Source organism: Caretta caretta, chromosome 14 (assembly GCF_965140235.1).
Source record: "Caretta caretta isolate rCarCar2 chromosome 14, rCarCar1.hap1, whole genome shotgun sequence".
Classification (NCBI taxonomy): Eukaryota; Metazoa; Chordata; order Testudines; family Cheloniidae; genus Caretta; species Caretta caretta.
Window position 1 is genome coordinate 21225652 of NC_134219.1, and position 26622 is coordinate 21252273.

The window sequence follows — 26622 nt, forward strand, 5'->3', positions numbered from 1 at the left end:
CTCTTCACCCTCCCTCCTGCATTGTCTGCAAGCCAGCCACACTAATAGGTTATAATCCTCCGCTGGTGGCATTGCAGCCATTCCCGTAGGAATGACCAGTGATGTGACAAACAGAGCTTTGTGATCTCTTAGCATGAGCATGCAGGCCAATTGGCTGAGCTATGCAAGAGAAATGTCATGTTTACACAAGTTTATTTTTAATAACCAGCTACCCAGGGTGGTAAGCAGCTGGAAACACATTATGAGAGTCATTACAATATTTAAACACAAGCAGGGTAATATGGATAAACAATAACATCAGGCTGAGATGTCAGCTGGGAAGGAAATTCCAGTAACCCTTTGGAAATCACAGACGGATGGAGGGAGAGAAAGAGAGAGATTCCCAACTAAGTATCCCTTTGATTGGCAAGCTGAAAACGGCCAGGCTTTGAAGTAGGAATGGGCCAGCGGTGTGTGAAATATACGGATCACTGTGGTGAATGTTATGTGTCACTTTCATGCTGCTTAACTTCCAGTTTTTGGCAAGTCCAGAGGTGGCAGCACCACTGTAACATAACATAACACCACTGTCCAGGACTGCCTAAGCCAGGCCAACAGGAGATCTTGTGTGGGGACAGCACAGGTTGTGCTAGGAGCTGAAGAATGAGAAAGAACTGTAGCCATCTGGAACAAACTCAGAGGCAGTGCCCCACAAAGAACCATGGGGACCTACTTTGTCTCTTAAATATCTTATTCATAGAAAACACCATCATAGTTACTATTATTGTAGCACTCTAAATAGTTAATAGACCAGGTGCCAGTAGATGATGCTTGAGAAAAAATAGCATAGATCCTGGATTTTGTAGGAACAAAATATTTGTTGTGTACGACACATGGGTTCCTCTAGCAGCTGTTTACATCAGGTCTTACCAATCACATAGCTATGTACACCTGTGATTTTTACCAGGCTTGAAAAGCTTTTTTTTTTTTTTTTCAATAAGGCCCCTTGGGGCTGCATAGAAACAGGCAGAAGCTGCACTGGGAATTCCCAGAAAGGACCTTCTAGTCTGACCTCCTTCATGACGCAGGCCAGAGAACCTAACACAATCTTTTCCGCATCAAGCCCAAAACTGCCATTTGAACTCAGCAACTCTTTTCAAAAGCCATCCAGTGATGGAGAACCCACCATGTCCTTGGTAAATTGTCCCAATGGTTAATCACCCTCACGGCTAAAGAATTTTGCACTTTATTTCAAGCCTGACATAGGATGTGCTGAATCCGCTCACTCTTGGAGCTCTGAAGGCCAACAACAGGGCTTCCTGAGGAAGGGAAATAGCAGCCACTTTCCACTGCTCCCACCTCCCTCAGGCAAACTTACTACCACCTTATCCCAGCAGAATCCTTCCAAGCCTCAGTCTACTCTGGCATGTGGAGGAGCATCCAAGCCCTGTCTCTGGACCTTCTGACGTTCGCTCACTGGTTGTTAGTGTCAATGGTTTATTTGAAGAATCCTTTACACATATTTTGCATTGACACTAGTAAGATGTTTATGGGTGTTCCCCAGTGAAGGAATCTATCCATGGTTCTACCCCTCTTGGCACAGACCTATGCATTTCTTAAGTGGCCCTCAAGCCCTCAAAATAACACCTACCTGTTGGCTAGGCCTTGTGCTGGCCCCTGTGCACAAGGGTGAATGCCACCTGTCCTGGATTAAGAACAGCCTTTTGTTGAGATCATTGTTTCGCCCCAGCCCCACCCCTTTCTACAGCAGTCAGTCAAGTGCATTTTGACATATGAGTAGAGAGGGACAGGAATTTTTCATGAGAACATTGTAGTTTTTCAGGTCCACAAACTGATTTCTGGACAGAGACCTACCCCAGAAAGGCCAAGGGACTTACCTGGGAAGTGAGACACATCATTTCAAGTCCCTGCTCTGTCTGGGTATCAGCCAGGCATTGACCCTGCATCTTCTACAGTCTAGGTGGCTGCCCTAACCACTGGGCTATAGAATCACCTCTTGCTGGTCTGCTGAATATTTAATTATTTATACCAAGTGAAACAGCTTCCACAGTGGAGACTAAGCAACCTATGCCATTCTAGCCAATAGGCTGGTGATTAGGGTGATCACCTGGACTGTGTAAGACCTTGTCCCTGGGCTGAATCAGACAGAAAAGGGACTGGAACCTGGAAGTGCATCTCTCTCTCTCTCAGTTCCCCTCCCCCCCCCCAAAAAAAGTTTTGATTTCATTTCAATGCAGAATAGGAAAAAAATTCAAAATCTCAAATTTTCGTGGGAGAGGAAAATCTACTTATGAAGCTAGAATGGAGAGAGCTTGATTAGTGCTGGGGGGAACTTAGAAGCTAGACGCCAGATCCACAGTTTGTGGCAACGGCTGTGGCCCACTGGAACTCAGCCCATTGACATGAACTGGATATCTGTCCCGGGGAGGAGTGTTTCAGTTTACTCAGGTGTTGCAGGTTCACGAATCTCTTTCATTCAAATTACCTGAATGTAGTGCTTCTGAAATCCAGGCTGAGCGAAGTCTTTGTCTGCAGAACAGGGACAGCATGGACAGGAGCGCTGTACATGTCTCCCACATGCTGTCCTGCCAAGGTACTCTACTGGATGATTGGGTAGGTATGTTAATTTCTCTTTCCATTAAATCCTTGGCCTCTTCTGAGGCTGCCACAAAGAAGTCCATTACTAGTAGTGGTTTTGTGGGATGGACACATCCTCTGGGAAATGGAATGAGACCATCAATCTTTTTTATATAGGCCACCAAACAACCAGATTTCAACTGGTGACCTACAGGTGAAAGACACTAGCCCGTTGCTAATCGCTCAGCTCATGCAGTTCCCCCCAAGTAGGCTTGTGCATCCAAATCAAGTCCATGGATAATTTGTGAAGTCAGGGTAAAACCCCAGAGAAGAAACACTGTAGTAAGTGTTAGAATTCTGGGCTGCGGGGCCAAGAGAGTAGGGTCTTATGGTGTAAGCAATGGGACATATCAAGGGTCAAGACAGTCATGACAAAGTTACATTGAAATTACTTGGAAGAAGGTGGATTAAACTCACTGCAATTGGTATAGAACAAAACATACCTGAAAAAAGATCTCAAGCAATTAGGGCCAATTCAGCCTCCACTGAAGCCAACTGGAGATTCTCCATTAATTGGATCAAGTGCATCAAATGTCTAATCTGAGTGGCAGGGAGACCAATTGTATTGACCTGCTCTGCAGTGCTGTCTATGATGCTGGATTCCCTTAGAATTTCCAATCCCTGGTCCAGCCATGATTAAAATACACCCTCTTTACCAAGGTAAACCTTAGACTAGATCTTTAGCTGATGTAAATTGGCATAGCTCCATGAATTCCATGGAGCTCTCTGGATCTACACAAGCTTGGGATCTGCTCTGAGGGGTCCAATTCATTTGCGAAGTCAATGGAGTTACAGTAGGCAAGAATTCGGCCCATTACTATAAGAGCAAAGAAGTCACAAGGCTCAAGCTTTGCTCTAGAGGCTCTTTGGTTTCTCTTGGTCCAGCAGAGAGAAAGTTAATGTCATTGTTGATCTAGCCAAACAGACTCAAAGACAAACATCTCTGACTGTAATGTAAAAAAAACGGAAAACGTCCAACAATAAATTACTGTCAAACCCAGGCAGCCTCTCTGCCCATGAGGAGAGCTGGGGCTTTGATCTGCTGCTTTTATGCCGGGGAGCTGGCGTACAGAGGATTCCTTTTGACTTTACAGCCTCTCATCTCCAGTTGACATGACAGGCAGCCTGTCACTGTCCATACCAGATGCTCCAGTGGAAACAGCAGCACTGCCTCTTGGAGGCATTGTCTCTGGAGTCACCTTTGGAAAGGCCGCTCACACCATGTTCTTCTCAGCCACTCGCTGGTCCCTGCCTTTAAAGGAATCTCTTCTCCGCGGTGCTGACGCTACGGATGGTTATGTTGAAAAACACCTCCCTAGCGCACCAAGCCTGCGGAAGAAGGAGAGGAGAGAGAAATAATGGGGAGCAGGGGGCTGGACTCCAGAAGATCTTAATGGAAACAGTGTTCTCTTCTCTTCCAGCTTCTCCTTCTATATATTTGCCTTTCTGCTCTACTAAGGCAAGGCAAGGAGACTGGATGTGGGGGGGCTGTGTGTGGTTATTGGGAGGAGCTGATCTGTAATCACTAGGAGTGAGGCCGGATGGTCCAGTGGTTAGGTTACTAGCCTAGTACCTGTGTCAAGTCCCTGCTCTGCCACAGGCTTCCTGTGTGACCTTGGGCAAATCACTTAGCCTCTCTGTGCCCCTGTTCTAGCCCTGTAAAATGGAGACCATAGCACTAGCCCACCTCTCAGGGATGTTGTGAAGATAAAGATTGAGAGGTGCTCTGCTACTGCAGTGATAGGAGCCAGGTAGTCCTGCAAGGTTACTCCACTGACGCAGGTTGGGTTTGCTTCTGCTCTTGATAACATGGTCACGGTTAGCTGTGACGTCGTAGCAAGTGAGTGAAGAATCAGACTTGCTCGGGAGGAAGTGTTCAAAAACGTGCTCAATTTCATTTAAAAATGCATGCTGGTAAATGCAGGGAAGAGGGAGAAAAGCTGCAAGGCAAGCCCTTTGGATTCCAGTTAGAGCTCCCTTTTCTCTTCTGTACTGGGGTGAATTAGTGGGGATCAGAAAGTCATCAAGGAAAGTGCTCCTGGGGCAGGGTCTGCTTTGATGTTGTGTCCAGCATTGTGTCTTCTGCCGCATGAGCCAAAATACCTGACTGTGTTAGCCAAGGCTGTAGCAGACTAATCCATACCTGTGGCTTAGCCACCACTAGAGGGGAACAGAGCACCACACCAAGAAGGTGACATATGCATTGCCCAAAGTAGCTCTAAAGAGTTTCCAATCTAAATAGGACAAGACAGACAAAGCGTGGGAGGGGAAACAGAAGGAAAGTGACTTGCCCTAGATCACACAGCAGGCTAGTGGTGGTAGAAGTAGGAATAAAATGCAGCTCTCCTAACTGCCGTGCCAGTACCCTATCCACTAGTGCCCAATGCACCTCTAGACAGCTACTCTGGTCTTGGTGGTTAAGTGAAGGAGAAGTGGACTATCGATTAATCTGCCCTAAAATGTCATCTTCTATTTTCAAAGCTACCCCAATTCTGATCTCAGTTGCACCAGAGTAAATAAGCAGTAATTCAGTTTCAATCAATGGAGTTACCCTGGATTTACACTGGAATAATTGACACCAGAAACTGGCCAATAGTCCAGGCTGGGGCCCCCAAAGGTGTTTCAATGCTGAGCATCACAGTGGCTAACTTTTAAGCACCTAGAAAATCACAGAAACAGCACTGGGATCCACAAAGCAGAGTTGGGTGGCCAGGCTCTCGGTACAATGAATGTGAAGAGCTAGGTGCCTGAGACTGTGCTCCACAAAAGCTAGCACATTAGGTGGGGGGCCACTGAGCTAGCCAGTGGGAGATGCTGAGGACAAGTGCCTAAACCTGACGCTTAGGCACCTAAGCATGGGCACCGTCTTTATGACTTGCCAGGGGGTGCTCCACCCCCACCCTGCCTCAGGCCCCGCCCCCTACTCCACCCTTTCCCCCAAAGCCCCACTCCTGCCCTGCCTCTTCCTGCCACCTCTCCACCACCATACTGTTCCGGCCCCTCCCCTGAGTGCGCCTCGCCCTCATTCCTTCCCCTCCCCCTCCCCCTCAGCGCTTCCTGAATGCTGCTGTACAGCTGATCCTGTGGTGGGTGAGAGGCGGTGGGGGGAAGGGGGTGGAGCGAGGAGCAGATGGGGGAGGCTGCCGGAGGGTGCTGAGCACCCACTGATTGTTTTCCATTGGTGCTGTAGCCCTGCAGCACCCACAGAATCTACACCTATGCATCTAAGTACCTTTGTGTATCCCACCCTACCGATCTGAAATCTTGAGAAGTTTTTCATTATTTTCTCTTTTTTTAAAAAAAAAGTTCTTCACTTCACCCTTAATGGCTTTCTTGCCCTTTACACAATGACTGGAATGAGGTCAGATTTTTTTGCAAGCATCTGCCAATGTTTAATAATATTCTCAAGCAGAATGCATTGCCAATAGATTCAGATGGAGAGCAAATCACGACCCAGGAGAGAATTGGCCATTTCAAGTGTCTCCTGCAGCACTGGCTTTAATGGCAGGGATGAAGAAGCTGGGGAGTCAGACCTCATGCGGTTAGCCATGCATGGATTTGTTCTTGAAGCTGGGCCAATGTGCATGATCTTTATGACACCACCAGATGCGAAGTGTGCAAAGACGCTGGCAATGATAAAGGCAAAAATATCATTGTTACACCAGAGTAAACACAGGAGGACTACCCTGAAGCCAATGGAATTATTGAGTTTAAATTAATGTAATTGAAGTCCGCATTTGGCTCCATTGCTTTTGGGTAACATAGGTTGACATTTTTTGTCTAAACTTTTTTTTCCTTCAAAACCGGCTATTTGATTAAATGAGATTTTCACTAAAATCCCCTTTTTAATCAAAACTTTCCAGGCTTTTGTGGGGGTTTTGTGTGTTTTGTGTTTTTGTGTTTTGTTTTTTTTAATTTTCAGCAACCAACATTTTTTGGATTTGGTTACTAAAAACAATATTGGTTTCCAGGTTTTGGTGGGGGGGGGGGGGAAGGTTATTAAAACCCAAAACATTTAATAGAAAAAGTTAGAGAAAAACAAAATGCATTGCAATCTTCATTGGAATTTTTGGCTGGGAAAAACAATCTCTTCCTGACAAGCTCTGCTTTTGGGATTGACATTCAGGGACCCTTCTGGAGGCAGGTGTGCTTTGCACATGTTGTTCATAAATATGTTTAGATCTACTTTTCTCCAGGGCAGTTTTTTGAAGTATGAAAAAAAATTTATGGAGGTAGAATTGGTACTGGCTGTAAAAGGCTTTAGAGAGGGCATGTTCTGTTGGTGCACAAGCATCATCAAAATTAGAGACTAAAACTAAATGTAAAAGAAAGCACAAGAAATAAACCTGGTTAATTTCAGCTCCATTTCAACCATGTGCCAGCACTTTAATAGCTTATAGTCGCTGTCATCCTCATACTGAGTATTTATATGGCATCTTCCAACTAAAGATCATAAAATGCCTTGTTCAAGGTGCTTGACTTTAATGGTTTATTGGTAGGTGATAATTGCTGCATAAAGCAAGGTAAAACTTCATTACAAGCCTGATCCATAGTCTATTAAAGTCAATGGACAGCGTTGCTTCTCTTACAGTGAAGCAAAAGCCCATTGAAAAGCATGTATAGTCAGTGTTGCCAGCTCTTGTGCTTTTTAACATGAGTCTCATGGATATTTAGTTGAAGCCCCAGCTCCTGGAGTCCTGTGAATACATAAGGATCTCAGCTTTGATTTGTTTTTGTTTCTTAAGCAAGTTTCTAGCCCTCGTGTTTGGAGAAAAGCTTGCAACTGTGACTCAAGTGCATCCAAAAGGCTCAGAAGAGAATCCCCAATTTTACTATTTTTAAAAATCTCATGATTTTGGCAGGGCCTGAATGATTTTTGAATGCTTGAAGTTGGCAGTGCTGTCCATTAATTTAATACAGCCATTTAAATATTTAAATTAATTGCAGAATGTCAATGACCCTCACCATGCTCTTCTTCCAGAGGACTGGACATTCTCCACAAATGTATATAATAAATGAAACATTAAATGATAAACACCATCTTCTTCTCTAACTTTGAAGGAGAGTAAAAATATAACTTTCTTGCATTTAGCAGCAGCTGTTTAGTTGGTTGGTATTAAAGCGATTGGCAAATATGGCAGCAATTTATCCCTTGTAATAACTGCAAGCTGCTATTTTAGGTTCATAAAAATGTAGTAACAAAATATTGTAACAAACAGAATGCAACTATTTCATGAACCCTCATAAAAATAGCAGTGTGGCATTTTGTCGTGTGTGCTGGATGTCTGCTTGCTGAAGTCTGCTCTGTGCTTTTGGACAGAGGGAAGAAGCCCAGCTATATTGTTCCAGTAGAGTCAGGCAGCCTGTCACATGACACAGCCATAAATTGGAGTTCATTACAGGCTACGTTCCCCTAATTGCAAGACAGATCACCTTTAATGTCCTGCCAGAGGAGATACTGGAACATCCCGGCTTGAACTTCCAGGGAGCTCTGGAAGATGTTTGAAGTTACGCACCCATCAACATTCAGATGTGGTGGTTGGCTTCTCCAGAACCTCGGCTGCCTAAATTGAGACCAGAGATAGCTCTGGGTATGTAGGAGTCTAGGTAAATCACTGCCATGGAATTTTTCTCTCATCTCTCTAAAAGCCAGAAGATAAAAATAAGCAAATGCTCACATTACCTTTCTGCCAGGTGTTGTTGGAAACAACAAGGACCAGGTTCAAATGCCGCAGGGTCCCTCTTAAAATGGTCAGTTCAAGCGCCCACCCAGGACTCTAGGATCACTAACTACTTTCTCTGTGTGCCCTTAACAGGCAGTACTTCCACCCTCACAAGCAATGAGCCGGTGTATGAAACAAGGAAAAACTTCTCAGGAGAAAAGGGAATGCAACTTCGGAAAACACAGCAATTATGTCGACATGAATAAGTAAACTACTTCCCCATGGTAACTTTGGCTGTAGTCTGTTAACTCGGTCCCCCACCCATTCATGTGAATGTGCAGTAGGCAAGTGCCCTTTAATACCTCCCTTCCCCTTTCTCCATCTACTAACCCCCACTCATGGTTTGGGGTCAGTGAGTAGCATAGTCCCAGAGTCCTGAGGTGCATTCGGGGAGTCCTGTCTCCAGTCCTTTGGGAAATGCTGCCTGATCCTGTCTTGAGGCTCCACCAGCTAACATAGAGAATTCAGCTTTATATAGGCTCTGTCTACACTTGCAGTGAGAGGTGTGATTCCCAGCTCATGTAAACACACTTGCACTAGCTCCCTTTGAACTAGTGTGCTAAAAATAGTAGTGTAGCCCTGGCAGCCTGGGCAGCAGCAAGCTGGTGAAGGACCTCTCCACAGCAGGGTTTAATGCCACCCACTATTTTCAGTTTTTATTCATAGGGAGGAATTGTCCCCTTCTTGTGAAGCTGCAAGTATCAATCAGAGTGGAAAATAGTTGGTAGAGTTTTTTGTAGTGGCAGAGGTTGAACAAGGAGGATGATGAGCAGTAAACCATCTGACAGAGCGCAGGAGGACTTCATCACAGATGGCCATCAAATGTTGTTTATCCAATGAAAGGAATTCTTTAAGCCTATGAATAAACAATGCAATTTTCTTGGTTTCTAGGCATCCAAATAATGAAAGGTTAACTAATGTAAGAATGTAGTTTACTGTATTGATGGTCAGCTGGTTCCACTAACATAAGAATTGACTCAAACTTTCCACCAACCCCAAGTGAATCTGGGGTTTGGGTCAAGAAAGTTAAAGTAACTTCTGATATTTTCCCATCTCTCTGCACATTGTAGTTGCAGCCAGGAGCAGAAGCAAAAGTGATTAAATACTGTGAGATGTTCTCTTCACATGGCATTTTCAACTGGACCAGAAGAAAAAATGGCCAGAAATGTTTCAGGAGAGCCTTTCCTTATGAGGTTGCCAGTCCATTTCTGCAGACCCAGGAGTTGAGACATTTCGGAACTGTGGGGTGCTTAGATAAATCAAAACACTTCAATGCTCTTGTGATTCATCCACCTGAACATGTTGTTAGAAGTGGGTCAAGAGGCAAATTTCAGCTTCGGAGCCAGCTTTTGATCACTCCAAATCTCAAGACTGTCTGGATCCAAGATTCTGATTCGGCCCCATCTTTTGCGATATGCAAGATAGTCCCACTCCTTATGTTCTCCAAGGCTTTGATCCGAGGATCAGTAATGTAGCTCTCAACCCTTCAAGGACCAAAGATGTGACACTGTCCTTTTTAATGAGTGATTGGGACCCAAATTAAGGCTCGCAGTATAAAAAAGAATGACTCTTGAAAGTATGTCTCATTATTTCGGATGTCAAACATTTTACAGGGAAATCAGAGATCAGAGGAGATTTGTGGGGAACAGTGGTGAATTTGGATCCCAGGAAGTGATGTTCTGTACCTCGTCACATGGTGCAATGGAGCGTAGGGTGATTAGCAGCAAGGATACAGTGATGTGACATCAGCTTTGATTGCTACAGTAATGAGCTTGTGAAAGGCGAGACTGCGTCTACCTCAGAAGTGTCAGTTGCATGTCACACGTCCCTGGAGATATAAACCTGTCAAGGATGTATGATTGTGGACACATATTAATACTAATGTTATTTTGTATTATGAGATAATAGCTGTGAAACTCGTTAATTTTCAGATGAATTTCACTCTAAGAGTTTGGCCTCATTTGAAACTCTGGATCAAACCCATCCAAACCAAAACCAAAAATAAAAGGTTAAGCTTCCTCCTCATTTACAACGGGCTAAATGAAAAGAGACAAGAGCTGGGTAGCAATTGGTTTCCTGGCCCACAAACATTTCTGAGATTACAGAAGCTTTTCCTGTCCCATATTAGAAAAGTCAAAATCTTGAAAACTTTCATGAACTGAACATTTGAAAAAAAAAATGGGGGTTCAATCAAAATGTTTCATTTCAATAATTGTGTAACACTACACTGTGATTTCAGCCATTTTTTAAAAAAACTGCAGGTAGCTTAAATTTTGACAATTTTGAAATTTTTTCAACATTTTTTTTGAGTCAAGAAATTTGTTGAATCTGCCCGTTTCCTGTGAAAAAAGTTTCGGTTTCAACAAATTGGCATTTCTCAACAAAAAAGGTTTGATCGAAAATTTCCTGACCAGCTCTAGAAGAGTCTTATCCTCAACGTCTGTTTACCATTTGCAGCTATTTATTGAGTTTTCTCAGGTATAAGTTCTGTGCCGGTTTTCCACCTGAAACCTCATTTATGCCCTGATTGTGCAAACACTGAAGCATGTGCATAATTTTATTCATATGAATAATTGCTGTTCATTTCAGTGGGACTACTCACATAAGCAACATTATGTATGTGATTGAGTGTTTAATGGATTGGCACCTTAAACTGTATTTCCAAAATGTCTTATTTACTCGTAGATTTCTGAAAATACAGGCTCAGCTTCTCAAGGGCTACAGTCTGCATGTAGACTTGATAGAGTCCCTCGTGCTTACTAGGGATCTAATTTACACTGACTAAAGCAATTTGATTTAAAGATGATCTACCAGGACAAAAACGTGATTGGTGAAAAGTTTGTTAAATAAATAGGATGAGTCCACTCCATGGGTATTCACAGTGGGTGATAAATTAGAGCTGGTCAAAACATTTTTGATTTCTTTGCTATCAAATGTGAAATGATTCACAGAAACATACCGGTTTTGATGATGACTTAGTTAGGAGTAGCAGCCGTGTTAGTCTGTATCCGCAAAAAGAAAAGGAGGACTTGTGGCACCTTAGAGACTAACCAATTTATTTGAGCAGAAGCTTTCGTGAGCTACAGCTCACTTCATCGGATGCATAGGAAAGTTTCTCAGGTCCAGGAAAGAGAGACAGAGACTTTCTGTAGTCTGGTGGTAATGGTTAGTTGATAAAGCACCTTCTGTTATCAACTGCCAGATATCATTTAGGCTAAAATTTGAGAAATGTTTTTGAATTTGTCAACATTTTCACAAATAATCCACCGGTCGTATGAAGACCCATGAACAACAAACATGTAACTAAGGTTGGCCGGAAAACCACCATTCCATTGTTTTCATTCTGATGTGGAATGAAGACCTTTTGAAAGTCTTGGCAAAAAAGAGACTGACACTGTAAACTCATGGTTAGATCACTAGCTTCAGATATGAAAGAACCACGTTCAAGTCCCTGGTCCAAATCTGGCAGAGCACATTAACTTCATTATTTGATATTTATTTATTATTCTCAGTCATCCAATCAGGAAGCAGAAACAATACCATGTGACCTAGGTGACCAATCACACACCAAAACAAAGGCAAAACAAATATTTCACCAATAGTCCATAGCTTGAAATTTATTCACATAAACTATTTGCTGACCGCTTGCAAACACTGGATCAGAACTATAGCTAGTTGGGAAGCAGATTTTTTAGCTGTGAAAAATTTTGATGAAAGCAAAAAAAGTTCATTTTCATCAAAATATTTTTTAGAATATTTTCAAATTTCTTGTTGAAAAACCAAAAACCTACAACATTTCCCCCCCCCCCCCCCTCCAAGTTTTCAACAACTGACCATTTTTGGCTGAAACTCACCACATTGTTGGCTTGAGGCTGAATTTTTTTGGTTTTTAGTTGCTGAAAACCGAAAAAAAATATTGATATTTTTTCAGATGTTGTTACTTTGTTTTGCTTTTTTAACAAAGACACAATGTTTTTGTCAAAAATGAAAACTTTCCATGGAAACTTCCATTTTGACAACAAAGCCATTTTGTGTTTAAAAACAAACACACACACAGCAGGGTGAGGGCAAAAATGAAAGCAGAAAATATTTCATTTCAGTTTGAAGCAAATCAATGGTTTCGTTTTGAGCTTAGTTGATAGCAAACATTTCTTTCTGATGAAATTTCAGAGAACATAAAATAACATAAAAATTATTTTGTTTTCTTTGATTTTTTTCCCCAAAGAAAACAATTGCCATTTCCCTGCCATGTCTAATAAAGATTGTGTTGCATCTGACTCAGAACAGAGTCGGAAAGCCCCCGCCTAGCCATTCATAACCTGAGGAGTGCTCTCTGCCAATCCCATTCCCTAGAAGTCTAAGTACGAAACCTTCGTTTCCCCTTCGCCCACCCATAACTTAGCACAGTGCTACATCCTGTTGCTGAGGTACCTGATGTTTGGTACCTGAAGCAATACAGAGAAAGACTGATCACCTTAACTAAACCCTTAACTAAAGTAGCCTCAAACACTTGGCCTTTGAAGCTAACCAGAAATGCTATAATAAGCTCAACTTGGAATATAATTTAGTTCTATTCTGAAGGTGTATCACAGCCACCAGTGGAAACGTGAGTTGGGACGGTGTCATCTTGCTGCAGTATTATGCTGTCACCAGAAATACTTTCTCTGATTGGAGACCTTTCTCTGGGGTCCTGGCTGACTAGACTTCCTTTGTTAAGATGCACTGTTGCCTGCCACTCCCCTTAAGCCAAGACAGTGGACAGTAGGGAACCAGGGCTGTGGACCTCTAACTTTGGTGAAGGAAGGAAGAGATTTGGGGGATGATTCTGGCCCCAGCTCCTGTCCCTGTGTGCTGCTGCAAGAGAAGCATGCTGGGGCCCATGATGCCAGCTTCTAGTGCCCACTTTTTACATTTTCATACAAGCACCTTTGGGCTTTCTCCCCTGCTGCCCCTCAGGCTTGGGAGGAGCTCCCCATAATCATTAGCAAAACCGCCTCATTATCCTCCTTCAAAGCCCTCTTTAAAACTCTCCTTTGCCACGAGGCCTACAAAAATCTCGACAGTACTTAGGCTGCTGGCGTGCCTAGGCCATTGCCCATCATGCTGGCCCATACTGCCTTGTTGTTTCCTTGTACTCCCCCGTCTGTCTGTACCTTTCCATTCTCTCCTGCCTGGTACTTAGATTGTCTGCTGTCTCTTTGTGTTAGGCAGTGGACAAACAGTGGGCTCCTGCTCCATGACTGGGGCACTGAGATGCTATGGTAATAAAGTGATAAATAGCCAGGGTAAAAGCAGGAGCAGTATAGAGCTGAGGTAAGCAGACTTACGCCACACCCCCTCACAAGCTCCTCTGCAGGGGCAGCAGGGAGTGGGAGGGGTGCACACATTGTGCTGAGTTCAATGTGGGATGCTGCGCTGCTGGGCAGCTCATAGGCAGCCTGAGGGAGGCGGTTAAAAGTTAGAGCCATCCCTGGGGGTTTGTTCTGTAGGCCACTGGGGGCTGTTTCAGCCTGGGGTCTGGATGGCGGCAGCACAGCACTTACCCCTCGGGTTTGCTTTACAAGTAATAGCTGGAGAACTACTTATAAAGTGACATTGTGATGGGGGCATCAACCCCACGCTGGGCCAGAAGGGGTTAATGAGAGCCTGTGGGCTCAATCTGCCCCACCCTGCTACACCTGCAGTGGGGGTCAAGCCTAGAGGGAGGTGTCAAAGGGCTGAACCCAGCTCAGGTGCGGGCTGATGAGGAAGGAGAGCAGATCTCTGATTCTCAGGCAGTGAGGGAAGCCTGGCTGGAGGCAGGTAGACTTGTGACTGAGACCCCAGGAGGCTTGGGAAGGAATACAGCAGGAGGGGAATCTGCTTAGGGTCCCCTGTGCTAGTGGAAGGACCTGCAGGGAGCAGGAAGACTCCTGCTGAGTCAGGGGCTGCCCTGCTAGGGGACTAGAGAGAACTTGCCAGCAGCAGAGCCAGTGGGATGGCAGGTAAGTGCTAAGAAGCTCCGCAGCGAGCCGTGAGCCTGGGAAGTGGCTGTGGCAAAGGCCCGAGGCTGGGCAAGGTAAGAAGTAGTCCAGGAAGGTAGTATGGGCTCGACTGCTGATTAAAGGGCCCCTAGACAGGAACCCCGTAGAAAGGGTGGCCTGAGATCCCCTACAGACGGCCCACTGAGGAAGGTGGGGTAGAAACCCCAGAATCAGGGGGTAAGGATTAATGAGTCCAGAGTTGGGCCCAATGTGAGGTGGATGGACTGTTTGTTGGACTACTGGTTTACTCCCCAAGGGGTGGGACTCCGTGTGACTTGACCAGAGGGTTGAGCTCCAAGAGGGAAGCAGATCACCGCAGAGCTGGGGCAGGGGGCACCAAGGAAGGGAAGCCTGCCCTGCCATCCTCTGCCACAAGGGGACACACCGGCCGGTGAGTCACACTCACACAGATGTATATGGACTAGTTGCAATTGTCATACGGTTTCCCCCAGTGTCTTTTCTCTCTGCTGGCTGAGCGTGCCCACAGCTCAGTGAAACTTGCATTTTTTTTACATGAAGGGTGTTGCCCTTTTTAAAAAAGTTCACAGGAGTGAGACACGAATAGCACTGGGCTGGGTAGACTTCCCTCTCCCTGGCCCCAGCTTACCAACTGCCTCTCACATTGGATCTGCATTATCAGTGTGATTAGAGTCTCTATGAGTCGTAGCCCAGACCTGAAATGCCAGGTGCTATTCCAGCTCTGAGCGCCACGTGCAGTTTTCCCAGTGCATGGTGATCACAACCTACAGTACCTCTGCCAACACACACAAATCCTGACCTCTAACGCCCTCTGCCATTCCATTTGTGAGTCCCCAACTCAGATTGGCCTGTTGCTTTATGAATAAGTTATAGGATTAGCAGTAGAAAACTACTCCCAGGGGAAGGGTGGGCTAAGGAAGTGGCTAGGGCGCTATCCCATGAGTTGGGTGACCCAGATTCAATTCCTTGCTCCACCACAGGCTCCCAGTGTGACCTTGTGTAAGTCACTTAGCCTCTCTGTGCCTCAGTTTCCATAGGTAACAATGGGGATGCAGCACTTCCCTACTCCCAAGGGTGTCATGAGGATAAATACCCCGAAGATTGTGAAGTGCTTTGAGATCTACTGAAAAACAGCACTATAGAAAAGCGATATTGTTAATACTTGGCTTGTAAGCTCTGTGGAGCAGCGACTGCCTTTTAGGTCTATGTTTGTGCAGCACCTAGCACAGTGGGATCCTGGTCCAGGACTGGGGTCTCCCAGGCACTAACACAGTAATACAGAATAATAAAAGCTTTGGCCCCCTACCCCAACAACCTGCCTCTAGAAGGAATTGGAATGCCCCCTTGACAGATAAAAGGGAAATTCTTTCTCCCTGGTCATTGGCCTCTTTGCTAAGATTGCCAGCAGGGAGGCCAAGGAGTGTCCACTGTGGTAGTGGGTTTTGTGATTGTGGCCACGTGTCCGTTAGGAAGCAGGCTGAGACCAGCTCATTCCACGTAAGTCAGCAAACAGCCACCAAGTGGAAGCAGGTTTCAGTTACTGCGCCTCTGACCTGAACTGTGACCTGGGTGCAGAAGGCCTTGTTAGAGCTTGAAAAATTCTGTGAAAGTCTTTTTGAAACTTTCAGCCAGAGAAGAGTGGCAATATTTTTCATAGCTTTGTAAGGCCAGAAGGGACCGCTATGATCATCTATTCAAACTGCTGGCATAAAACAAGCCAGAGAATTTCACCTAGGAATATCTGCATTTACCCACAACGATTTGTCGTTGAGCCAGAGCATATTTTTTAGAAACAGCTTAAGCTTTGATTGAAATATTCCATATGCTGAAGAATTTACCACATCCCATGGTAAGCTCTTCCAGTGGCTAATTACCCTCATTTAAAATTTGAATCCTATTTCCTGCTTCAATTTTGCTGACTTCACCTTCCAGCTATTGGAGCTCATTGCACCTTGCTCTGCTGTTTCAAAGAGCCCTCTAGAATCCAGCACCTTCTCCTTGTGTGGGTAACAATAGACCTATGTTAGCAAGAGCAAACAGAGATGACATAGAAATAGAACTTTTCAAGAACAAGTTGCACATACACCTGCCAGGGATGTTTTAGGTGTACTTGGTCCTGCTTCAGTGCAGGGAGTTGAACTAGATGACCTCTCATGATCCCTTCCAGCCCGACACTTCTGACATTTATTTAAAAAAAACAATTGTTCTTTCTGTCTTGCACCCCGCCTGCTTGTACCTTTGGAATGGCAACTCCTCGGGGCATGGACTTGTTCCTCCTTTGGTGTACTTCCCCAATATACTTTCACAGTGCTAGTATAATTACATGACAATAAGGTGTTCCCATTGATTACACTCAGTAGTCATTCTGCCCTGGGGTCAGCCAAGGCCTAGCTCCATTCAGAAAAATTAGTAAATATAATCAGAGCAAAACAAACTTACGTTCCTCCCACATCTATTCACAGCTGTCAGTTTGATGGAATATTTGATCCAGATAGGCAGGTTTCACTTGAGACAACTGCTCTGGTGACTCAACCTGTACAGTGCACATTGCACAAGGGGCTCTAAAAGCAGCAATGGGAGCTCATTAACCGCTTGGTGACCAAAGCTCAGCACTGAGGGTTTCGCTGAGGGGCAGTGTGTCCTAGTGGATAGTGCACTGGGGTGGAGTCCGAGTGATGTGGGTATTCTCAGCTCTGCCACTGGTCTGCTGGGTGAACTTGGGCAAGTTACATCAGCCTCTGTTTCCCTATCTGTAAAATGAGGATGATGCTACTGACCTCTGTAAAGTGCCTTGACCTCTATAGATTAAAAATGCATTATAAGAACTAGGTGGTGGTATTATTTTTTCAGATTTGCTCTTATTTTGAGGCAGATCCTGCATGAATGCAGTCAATGGGAGTTTTGCCATTGACAAGAGTAGAAGCAGGAGCAGGCCCTTGAATGCATTTTAACCTATGAGGTCTGATTCTCCGTTGCCCCAAACCTTGTCCAATGACAGTGCAAAATGGTGTGAAATGATGCCAAAGCAGAAAGATAGTGTTTTACATGCACCGTGCACTAGTGTAAATGACTGCATAAGGTGAAGGCCCGGAAATGGGAAATTGGGCCAATGGTGCATTCCACTGTCCCATCTAAAATGTCGACCTAGACGCAACGCTGCTTTTGCTGCCCTGTTGCCCAGTGCATACAAACAAGGACCGTTCTTGGGAAACACTATATTTTCTGTAGCTTTACAGAGACAAAAATCCCTGGGAAGAATGTGGGATGACACTACAGTTATAAAATTCATATCTGGAATTTTGCCAGATCCTAAATCAGAGGACGCGGCAGGTGAGAAAAGAGTGTGTTGCATTTAATACAGTACAGACAGCTAGTATAGGAGACAGTTACTGATTTGAGGGAGCAAGAGTTGAAGTTGGTGTTAGAATAAGTTAGGGTTTTAAGATCCTTTTCTTTGCATTCACTTAACGTTTGTGTGCAGCTACAGGAGAATAATTGACGTGTACTTCCTTAGATTTGTCTTCATTTCCTCCAGAAGAAGTTGCCCTGTAAATTCTTGTCAGACCACAAAATGTGTGGATTTGTTTATAAAACCTTGCAACAGGGCTTATAAGGTCCCCTCCTGGAGAATGGCTGTGGTTCTACAGTGCAGACCCAGACTATGCATGTAAAGGAGGCTGGGCTATTTCTGGGCACTCTTCCTGTAAGATTTAGCATCCCTTCCTTGAAAAATTTGGTGTTTGTTTTATGAGCCAGCCACATCCCCACCAGACCCCAACCATGCTCCTTGTCTCCATTCTTTACACCACCTTGGCTAATGAACTCTGTTTACATAGTTAAGAGCATATATGCCATTGCTTTGAAAGCAGAGTGTGCCAAGATTTAGTCCTTCCCTGAAGATAAAGGTTGATCATCCTCTCTTTAAAGAGTTTCAGTCATCAAAGGGCTGTTTCTCTTCAAAGAATTCTTTGTCATCATCTGAGCTCAGGATGGCATGGGGGCAGGTTTTGGACATGGTTAGGAGATTTCATGCTGAAGATATTTTTTTTGGCAGCATAGGAGTAGCTGTCTGAAGGTTTCTGTGTTTTGGGACCTGCTCTGTTTGTTTTGGGACCTGTTCTGTCCAACATTCATAAATGACTTGGGAAAGGGGGTGAACAGCGAAGTGGCAAAATTTGCACATGATACAAAATTTCACAAGATAGTTAAGTCCAAAGGTAACTGTGAAGAGTTATAAAGGGATCTCAGTAAACTGGGTGACTGGACAACAAAATGGCAGTTGAAATTCAATGTTGCTAAATGCAAAATAGTTCATTTTGGAACAGATAATCCCAACTACATACAAAATGATTGGGTCTAAATTAGCTGTTATCACTTAAGAAAGAGATCTTGGAGTCATTCTGGATAGTTTTCTGAAAACATCCACTCAATGTTCAGCAGCAATCAGAACAGCTAACAATGTTAGGAACCATAAGAAAAGGGATAGATAATAAGACAAAAAATATCATAATGCCATATATAAAATCCATGATATGTGAGTCTCACATATAAAATCCATGGTATGCCCACATCTTGAATACAGTGTGCAGTTCTGGTTGCCCCATCTCAAAATGCATACATTAGAAAGGCAACAAAAATGATTAGGAGGTATAGTACAGCTTCCATATGAGAAGAGATTATAAGGACTGGGACTGTTCACCTTAGAAAACAAACAACTGAGGAGAAATATGATAGAGGTCTATAAAATCATGAATGTTATGGAGAAGGTGAACAGGGAAATGTTATCTACCTCTTCACATAACACAAGAAGCACCCAGTGAAATTAATAGGCAGCACAATTAAAACAAGCAAAAGTAAGAAGTACTTCACACAATGCACAGGCAACCTGGGGATGATGTGAAGGCCAAAAGTAGAACTGGGTTCAAAAACGAGTTAGATAAATTGAAAAAAATCGGTTTGTTTAGTCTGGAAAAGAGAAGACTGGGAGGGGACATAACAGTTTTCAAGTACATAAAAGGTTGTTACAAGGAGGAGGTAGAAAAATTGTTCTTCTTAACCTCTGAGGACAGGACAAGAAGCAATGGGCTTAAATTGCACCAAGGGAGGTTTAGGTTGGACATTAGGAAAATCTTCCTAACTGTCAGGGTGGTTAAGCACTGGAATAAATTGCCTAGGGAGGTTGTGGTATCTGCATCATTGGAGATTTTTATGTCAGGGATGGTCTAGATAATACTTAGTCCTGCCATGAGTGCAGGGGACTGGACTAGATGACCTCTCGAGGTCCCTTCCAGTCCTATGATTCTATGGAATTCATGGAGGATAAGTTTATCAATAGCTATTAGCCAAGATAGTTAGGGATGCAGTCCCGTGCTCTGGGTGTCCCTAAACCTGCAACTGCCAGAAGCTGGGACTGGAGGATAGGGGAAGGATCACTTGAAATTGTCCTGTTCTGTTCATTCCCTCTGAAGCACCTGGCATTGACCACTTTCAGAAGACATGATGCTGGGTTAGATGGACCACTGATCTGACCCAGTATGGCCGTTCTTTTGGTGGGTGATATCTTAATGGTTCTCACTACACTGATCTGGTATCCCTTTAAGGGCAAACTGTCGTGAGACTGCAAATATCCAGCATCATTTATGGTCCCTCTGCTCTCTGGCATGCGCTGCAAGGACTGTTCTCTGCTATTGCCCTTGTGGACACTAGCCACACCAAAAGGGCTGGAGATGAGGAAGGACCAGGGTGGGGCCATAGACTTGCCTCTGCATTTGGTCCTTTGTCCTCTTGGAGAAGGTGTGGCATTTCCCAGGCATTCCCAGGGTTGTGAGGCACCTCGCTACCATCTGTCCTTAGCGTCAGGAACCTTGGCCTGGGCCTGCTGTGGGTCAGCTGAAGGTCAGCTCCCCAACCCCATTGGCCCCTGGTAATATAAGCCCTGCCTTCCAGGCATCTGCAGGCCCTGCTCTCTCTGTACAGGTTGACAATAAGCACACACCAGGCCCTGAGCCCTCAGAGCATCCCTGTCATGGGATCCACTTACTGCCAGAGGCGCCACCTCCTGGCCGCTCTAGGGGATCTGCTCCTTCCATGTCTGGGACCCCTTCTGCTGCTTACTGCACACTGTGTTGCTGTTCTCCCTCTCTCTCTGCAGCCCTTCTCTCACTCCAGGCACTGCAGCCTCCTCTTTGTGAACTGGCCCTATGGCCGGGTCACTCTCCATGTTTCCCCCATGTGAGCTACCAAAGTCTCTCTTGACAAATGGGCTCAGGCAGTCTTCCTACTCACTGCCCATCTGGTGCCATTTCCTCAGTGGCTAGCAGGAGAACACAGGCCCACCCTCTACTCCGGGTTCCATTTTAGGTGCCCTCTAATCTGCAGCCAAGGTCTGCACTCCTATTCTTTGCTGTTTTTTCCCCCAAGCCTTTCCACCATTCTGGATTTCCCCACTCTCTGGGTTTGCCAGTCCAAACTCCCTCCTCCCAGGGAGTAACTGAAGACTACTCTCTACAGCCCTAAACACACTTCATAGAATCATAGAATATCAGGGTTGTAAGGGACCTCAGGAGGTCATCTAGTCCACCCCCTGCTCAGAGCAGGACCAATCCCCAATTTTTGTCCCAGATCCCTAAATGGCCCCCTCAAGGATTGAACTCACAACCCTGAGTTTAGCAGGCCAATGCTTAAACCACTGAGCTATCCGTCCTCCCCCTGCAGCTTAATTGGGCCTGCCTGGCCTACCTCAGCTCTCTTAGAGCCAGTCTCGGCGGGGTAGGAGGGGGCAACCATAATAGCCCACCTGGAGTGCCCAACCCCTGATCCCGTGGACCCTCATAGAATTCACAGACCCACTACTCCCCAAGGAATAGTTCACACCAGTTTACTGGCTATGCCTCAGGCTCACCATTCTGCTCAACATAGCACTGAGACAGGTTTATAGTAAAAACAAGGAGAAGTATATTTAAGCAAGTAGAACTAATAGAAACAAAAGGATGACACATAACATAAAATCATAACTTGCTTTCTAGAGTCTAAATTTAACTAACAAGACATTGTCATGTCAGATAGAGCTAAAGCTCACCCAAAGTTCTTCCATCGTATCCATTCATGAGACAAATCGTACTGTCCATTTGCCTCCTCAGTGGAAAGATCCCCCGTGTCTCTTGTGCAGTCCCAGAGATATCACAACAGTCCTCTGATCTTTATTCATAAACAGGACACTTGGGCCTGATTGTTCTTCCCTGTGGCCTTCCTCTCTTCTTGGCCTTGTGATCTTTTAATTAGCTTTTGGCTGTGCACACAGATAGCCTTACCTTGGGAGATTCATAGTGCGCAGCATACCCTGGACCAAACAGAAAGAATTGTCTCCTAACCCCTGCCTGAACATAATCTGTCCAAGGCTGATCCCCTCCAGGCCTGGCAGTCAGGATGAAAACCACATTTTATTTATAAATGTAGCAAATCTGAGCTGGAATCATAGAGGCCCACTGCATGTATTGACAGAGGCACTGTTCAAGGTAAGAGTTCACCCATGTGTAACCATCCCCGAGTTAACATGCAGAAAGCAGGCAGGAGAGCAAAACTACTCATGAAAAGATCATTGAATATATTCTCTTTTTGTGCTACTTTACATTTCTCTGGTACCTTTTGCCCAGTCCACTTTATAAGCGTTAACTAAGTGAGTCTCACCTCACCCCAAAGAGTGATGTATCATCTTCCCCATTTTACAAAGGACGAAACTGAAGCACAGAGAAGTGGATTAGGTGACTTGAGTAAGGTCACAAAGTGAGTCCATGCCAGAACTAAGACTAGAACCCACGTCTCCTAGCTCCCAGCTTTGGACCTTAACACCGGTAATACCCTCTGCACATAATTTTTAAATGGTTATTTCTGAAAAATCTTCTACTGAGGACTTTTTGTCCAGCCTTGGCATCATCACAAATACAAAAAAGGAAACTGTGAAACAGCTGTTCAAGTTTCCAAGTACGCCACACGTGACTGGCGCTGTGTCAGAAAGCACAGTCCAGCCCATATAAACCATGAGTCGTTGAACGGGGGCCCCATCTGTAAACACGAACATTGGCAGCTAGTGTTCACAAAGTCTCAGAGTTGTAAATTGTTCCCTGATGCTTTAATTTAGCACAGAAATTAAAATCGGATTGGGCCAGGTTTTATGGTCCTTGCCTAGTTTTAACTCAAACTCCCATTGCCTGAATAAGCTATGGATAAAACCTGATCCAGAACGTGAAGCCAAACCTTGTTTCCACTGCAAACAGGGTAAGTTCCATCCGTCAGACTGACCCCATGTTGTCATTATGCCTGGAACGACAGCGCTACAATTACCTTTGTTTCCCTGGTAATCTGCTCTTCCGTGCATCCACTGAGAATGGAAACCAGATGAGACCTGGTATCTTGGTTGAACACAAATTGTTCATTACATGGGCTCTGAAAACACCATTGAGCCAATTATTAGGTTCCCAGTTTGTGTGCAAATATCTAAAGGCATGGATGAAAGAGGAAAGAGCCTTTTAAAGCTCTGAGCCAGCGTAGCAAGTCCTGAGACCATGTGGCATCTAAGGACAACGTATCTTTAGCAAATGGCTTCTGTTCCTGGCGTGGTCTGACTGGGTGATAAACTCACTAATAGAACTGCTAGGAACATTGTTGATTAAATGAAATTCATCAAATTGGAAACATTTCTTGGAGATACATGTTTCAATAGAGTCTTTTAAAGAGCAGTTCTATTGTGTTTTATAGCCCAGTGGTTCTGGTACTAGCCTGGGTGTGAGAAACCAGGTTCAAGTCCATGCTCTGTCTGATTGTCAGTAATCTGGGATGAATCAGACAGAATAGGAGCTTGTCTTTAATATCCCCAGCTAGTGCCCAAACCACCAGGCTATAGAGCATCTGACACAAGTATTCTTGCTATTCCTGGCTGAAAAGCTCAGGTTTTGATCTGAAAACCAACATCTCAACACAATTCTGTTTTCACAAAAACCTTCAAAGGGTCCTGTATTTGATTCAGTGCGGAACAAAAGCCAACTCTGAAGCTTCTAAAGTTACCATGAGATGGAACTGTTGTCCTCCTGACCGCTCTGCTCAAGTAACAGGGCAGATTAACAAGAACCATCCCGTGCTGGGCTGAAACTAACTACTTCCTCAGTATAAAGGTCTACATCTTTCTCTAGCAGGTAACACTTTCCTGTAATAGCACTAAGACACAGAATCCACTTCTTAGGAGAGAGGCAGTGTGGTCTAGTGGACAGGGTTCTGGTGTGAGACTCCAAGAGACCTGGTTTCCAGGTCAGGTCTGACCTACTCTGTGACCATAGGCAAGTTGCTTTATGTCTCTGTGCCTTGTCTAGTTAGACTGTAAGGTCTTTGGAGAAGAGGTTGTCTATCTATTTGTACAGACCCTCACACAACAGGGCCCTGACTGGGATTGCAGGCCTGTAGATGCTGCTGTGTAAGCTAATTGCGTCTATATTCCATTATTGCCAGCTCCAAACATTCAAAAATCAAGGCATAAAAATCTTTGTTTTGAGGTCAAGTTTTTCAAGACTCTCTCTGCAGCCATGAGGGCTAGAAACTTCTTTTTAATGAAAAATTAAAATTCTTGCATGACTCTGGGGGCTGGAGCTCTGAGTAAAACACCAAAAATCAAAGAGTCGGCAATCTTGGATGGATGGCCCTTGGTTGAGCTTTGTTCCATGGCGCATATCTGATGGCTGCACCTTCTCTCTTACTCCAATTTCTTCTCTGTCGGAGTGACTCAGAACCAGTCCTTGCACCCAGATGCCCCTGTATATCGAAGAAGTTTGGGTGCTGACACTGACTTGCTGTGAGAGCCAGCAGTTTTGGTACGAACATCTACAGTAATAATGCTTGGCACTTGAGCAAATCAACCTTCACAACTGTCCTTGTGAAGGAGATGTGAGCTATATGATCCCCATTTTACAGATGGTGAAGCTGTGCCAAGAGCCACAGGAGTTAGTTCCAGTAATGGTACTGGCACTCCGGTCCTAGCTGGCTCCCAGTCTCATGTTCAGACTATTAGATCACATTTCCTTCTAGTGGAGTGACTGTAATGTGGAGCTCTCAGAGCAGACCTGCAATACTTGTTAATAGCAGAGAAGGGCTCAAGTTGAAAACTTCAGATCTGGTTACAAAGTTGTGCACCTCTAGTTTGGCCCAATATATGGATGGGGCTGTTTACAAAATGTGGATATGGCTTCAGATGCGGGAGTGTCTGGATCTGGAGTTTTGGTTCAATCCAGTATAGACTTAAGGAGCATTTGAGAAATCTGGACCTGGATCTGACATTGGATTTTGAACATTCCCTACGTTCAGATCCATTGCTGGTCTTCGCCTTTAGCAATGACGCTCTTATGTGTGTGTCCTCATTACAAATTCTTCGCACAGAGAGGGGAAGGGAAGTGTTCCACTGATTTGCAGATTTCTTCTCATTTAAATATTTATCACATTTAGGTCTAAGAGAAATGTCAGGCACCTAAAATGAAGCTTGTGACCAGTTTGAGTAATTTTGCAAGATCATTTCACAGCCAGTCTCACGAAGATGCACATTGTTCACCACTTTAATTTCCAAAACCTGTCAAACTTTGGGGCAAAGGGAGAAATGTAGCTAAGATTTTTAAATTGAGGGTAGAGATGAATAAGAGGGTGTGATGTTGGCAGACCAGGTGCCAACACATGCCAAGGCCATGGGCCACACTGAACACTGACAAATGCATAGCTGGAAACCAGTCTGGCCCACCTGTGAGTTAGTATAGTTTAAAATAGCTAATAGTATTGTAAGAATTTGTTTAGTGTTTAGACTTTATGGAATTCTGATAGGATGCTGCATGTATTAATCCGATTTATAATATTTACATCCCATGCTACGAGGTAATACTTAAGAGATTGCTCTATAACTGTAAAACGTTTGTTCTGAATCTCTATAACTTACCAAACTGACCTGGGTAAGTGACTGGCCCTCTGGGACCGGGAATAATCTGAATATTTTGTGATCTTTGATGTAAAGTGACCATCTGTCATAGAGTCAAGCTTGCCTGAGTGGCACAACAGAGGAATGCCTGAAGGGACTATCTGTGACTCCATGTTAAGGAATAGCTACATTTGATGGAATGAAATGGGGTTAAGGCTGTATAGTGCCTGAGGAGTTTACACTTGGTACTTGGTTGGCGAAACCTAAGTTTAGAACTCACAACCAATTTGGAGTTTGTGCCTTGCTTCTTCACAGTCTGTCCTGAGGTTGGGATTTTCACTCGTGAGTCACTCCAGATAGCATGACATGGGGGACATGATAGAGGGATACCAAATAATGAAAGGGATAAAGAAGGTAAAGTGTGCCCTCTTATTTACCCTTCATCATAATACATAAGAACATTGGAACGTAAGAACAGCCATATTGGTTCAGACCAAAGGTCCATCCAATCCAGTATCTGTCTTCCAACAGTGGCCAATCCCAGGTGCCTGAGAGGGAATGAACAGAACAGGTAATCATCAAGTGACCCATCCCCTGTCACCTGTTCCCTGCTTCTGGCTAGGGACACCATTGCTGACCATCCTGGCTAATAGTCATTGATTGACCTATCCTCCATGAGTTTATCTAATTCTTTTTTGAACCCTGTTATGTCTTGACCTTCACAACATCCTTTGGCAAAGAGTTCCACAGGTTGACTGTGTGTTGTGTAAAGAAATACTTCCTTTTGTTTATTTTAAAGCTGCTGCCTATTATTTTCATTTGGTGACCCCTAGTTCTTGTGTTATGAGAGAGTAAATAACACTTCCTTATTTACTTTGTCCACACTAGTCATGATTTTATACAAGAACAAGGAGACAGAAAGACTACACATTTTAAATTTATCAAAGTTACTTTTTAGGCAATGGGTAACTAACCTGTGGAACTCATTGCCATAAGATATGAATGAGGCCAAGAGCTCAGCAGGATTCAGAAAAAAATAATTAGATATTTATATGGTTAATAAGAACATACACAGCTACATACATTATTATTACTATTAAAAATACTGTTTTGTTGCAGTAGCATCTAGAGATCTTGGTCAGGGTCTGGGACCCCTTTTACTAGTCACAGTGCACATATATAATGAAGGGATGATCCCTTCCCCAAGGAGTGTACAATCTAAGGAGTTTAAAGATTTATAAGGGGTATAAGCCATCATGCGGTAGGATATGAGTCACCTCTAACTGCCTGGGGTTCAGAAGGAACTGCATATATGGGC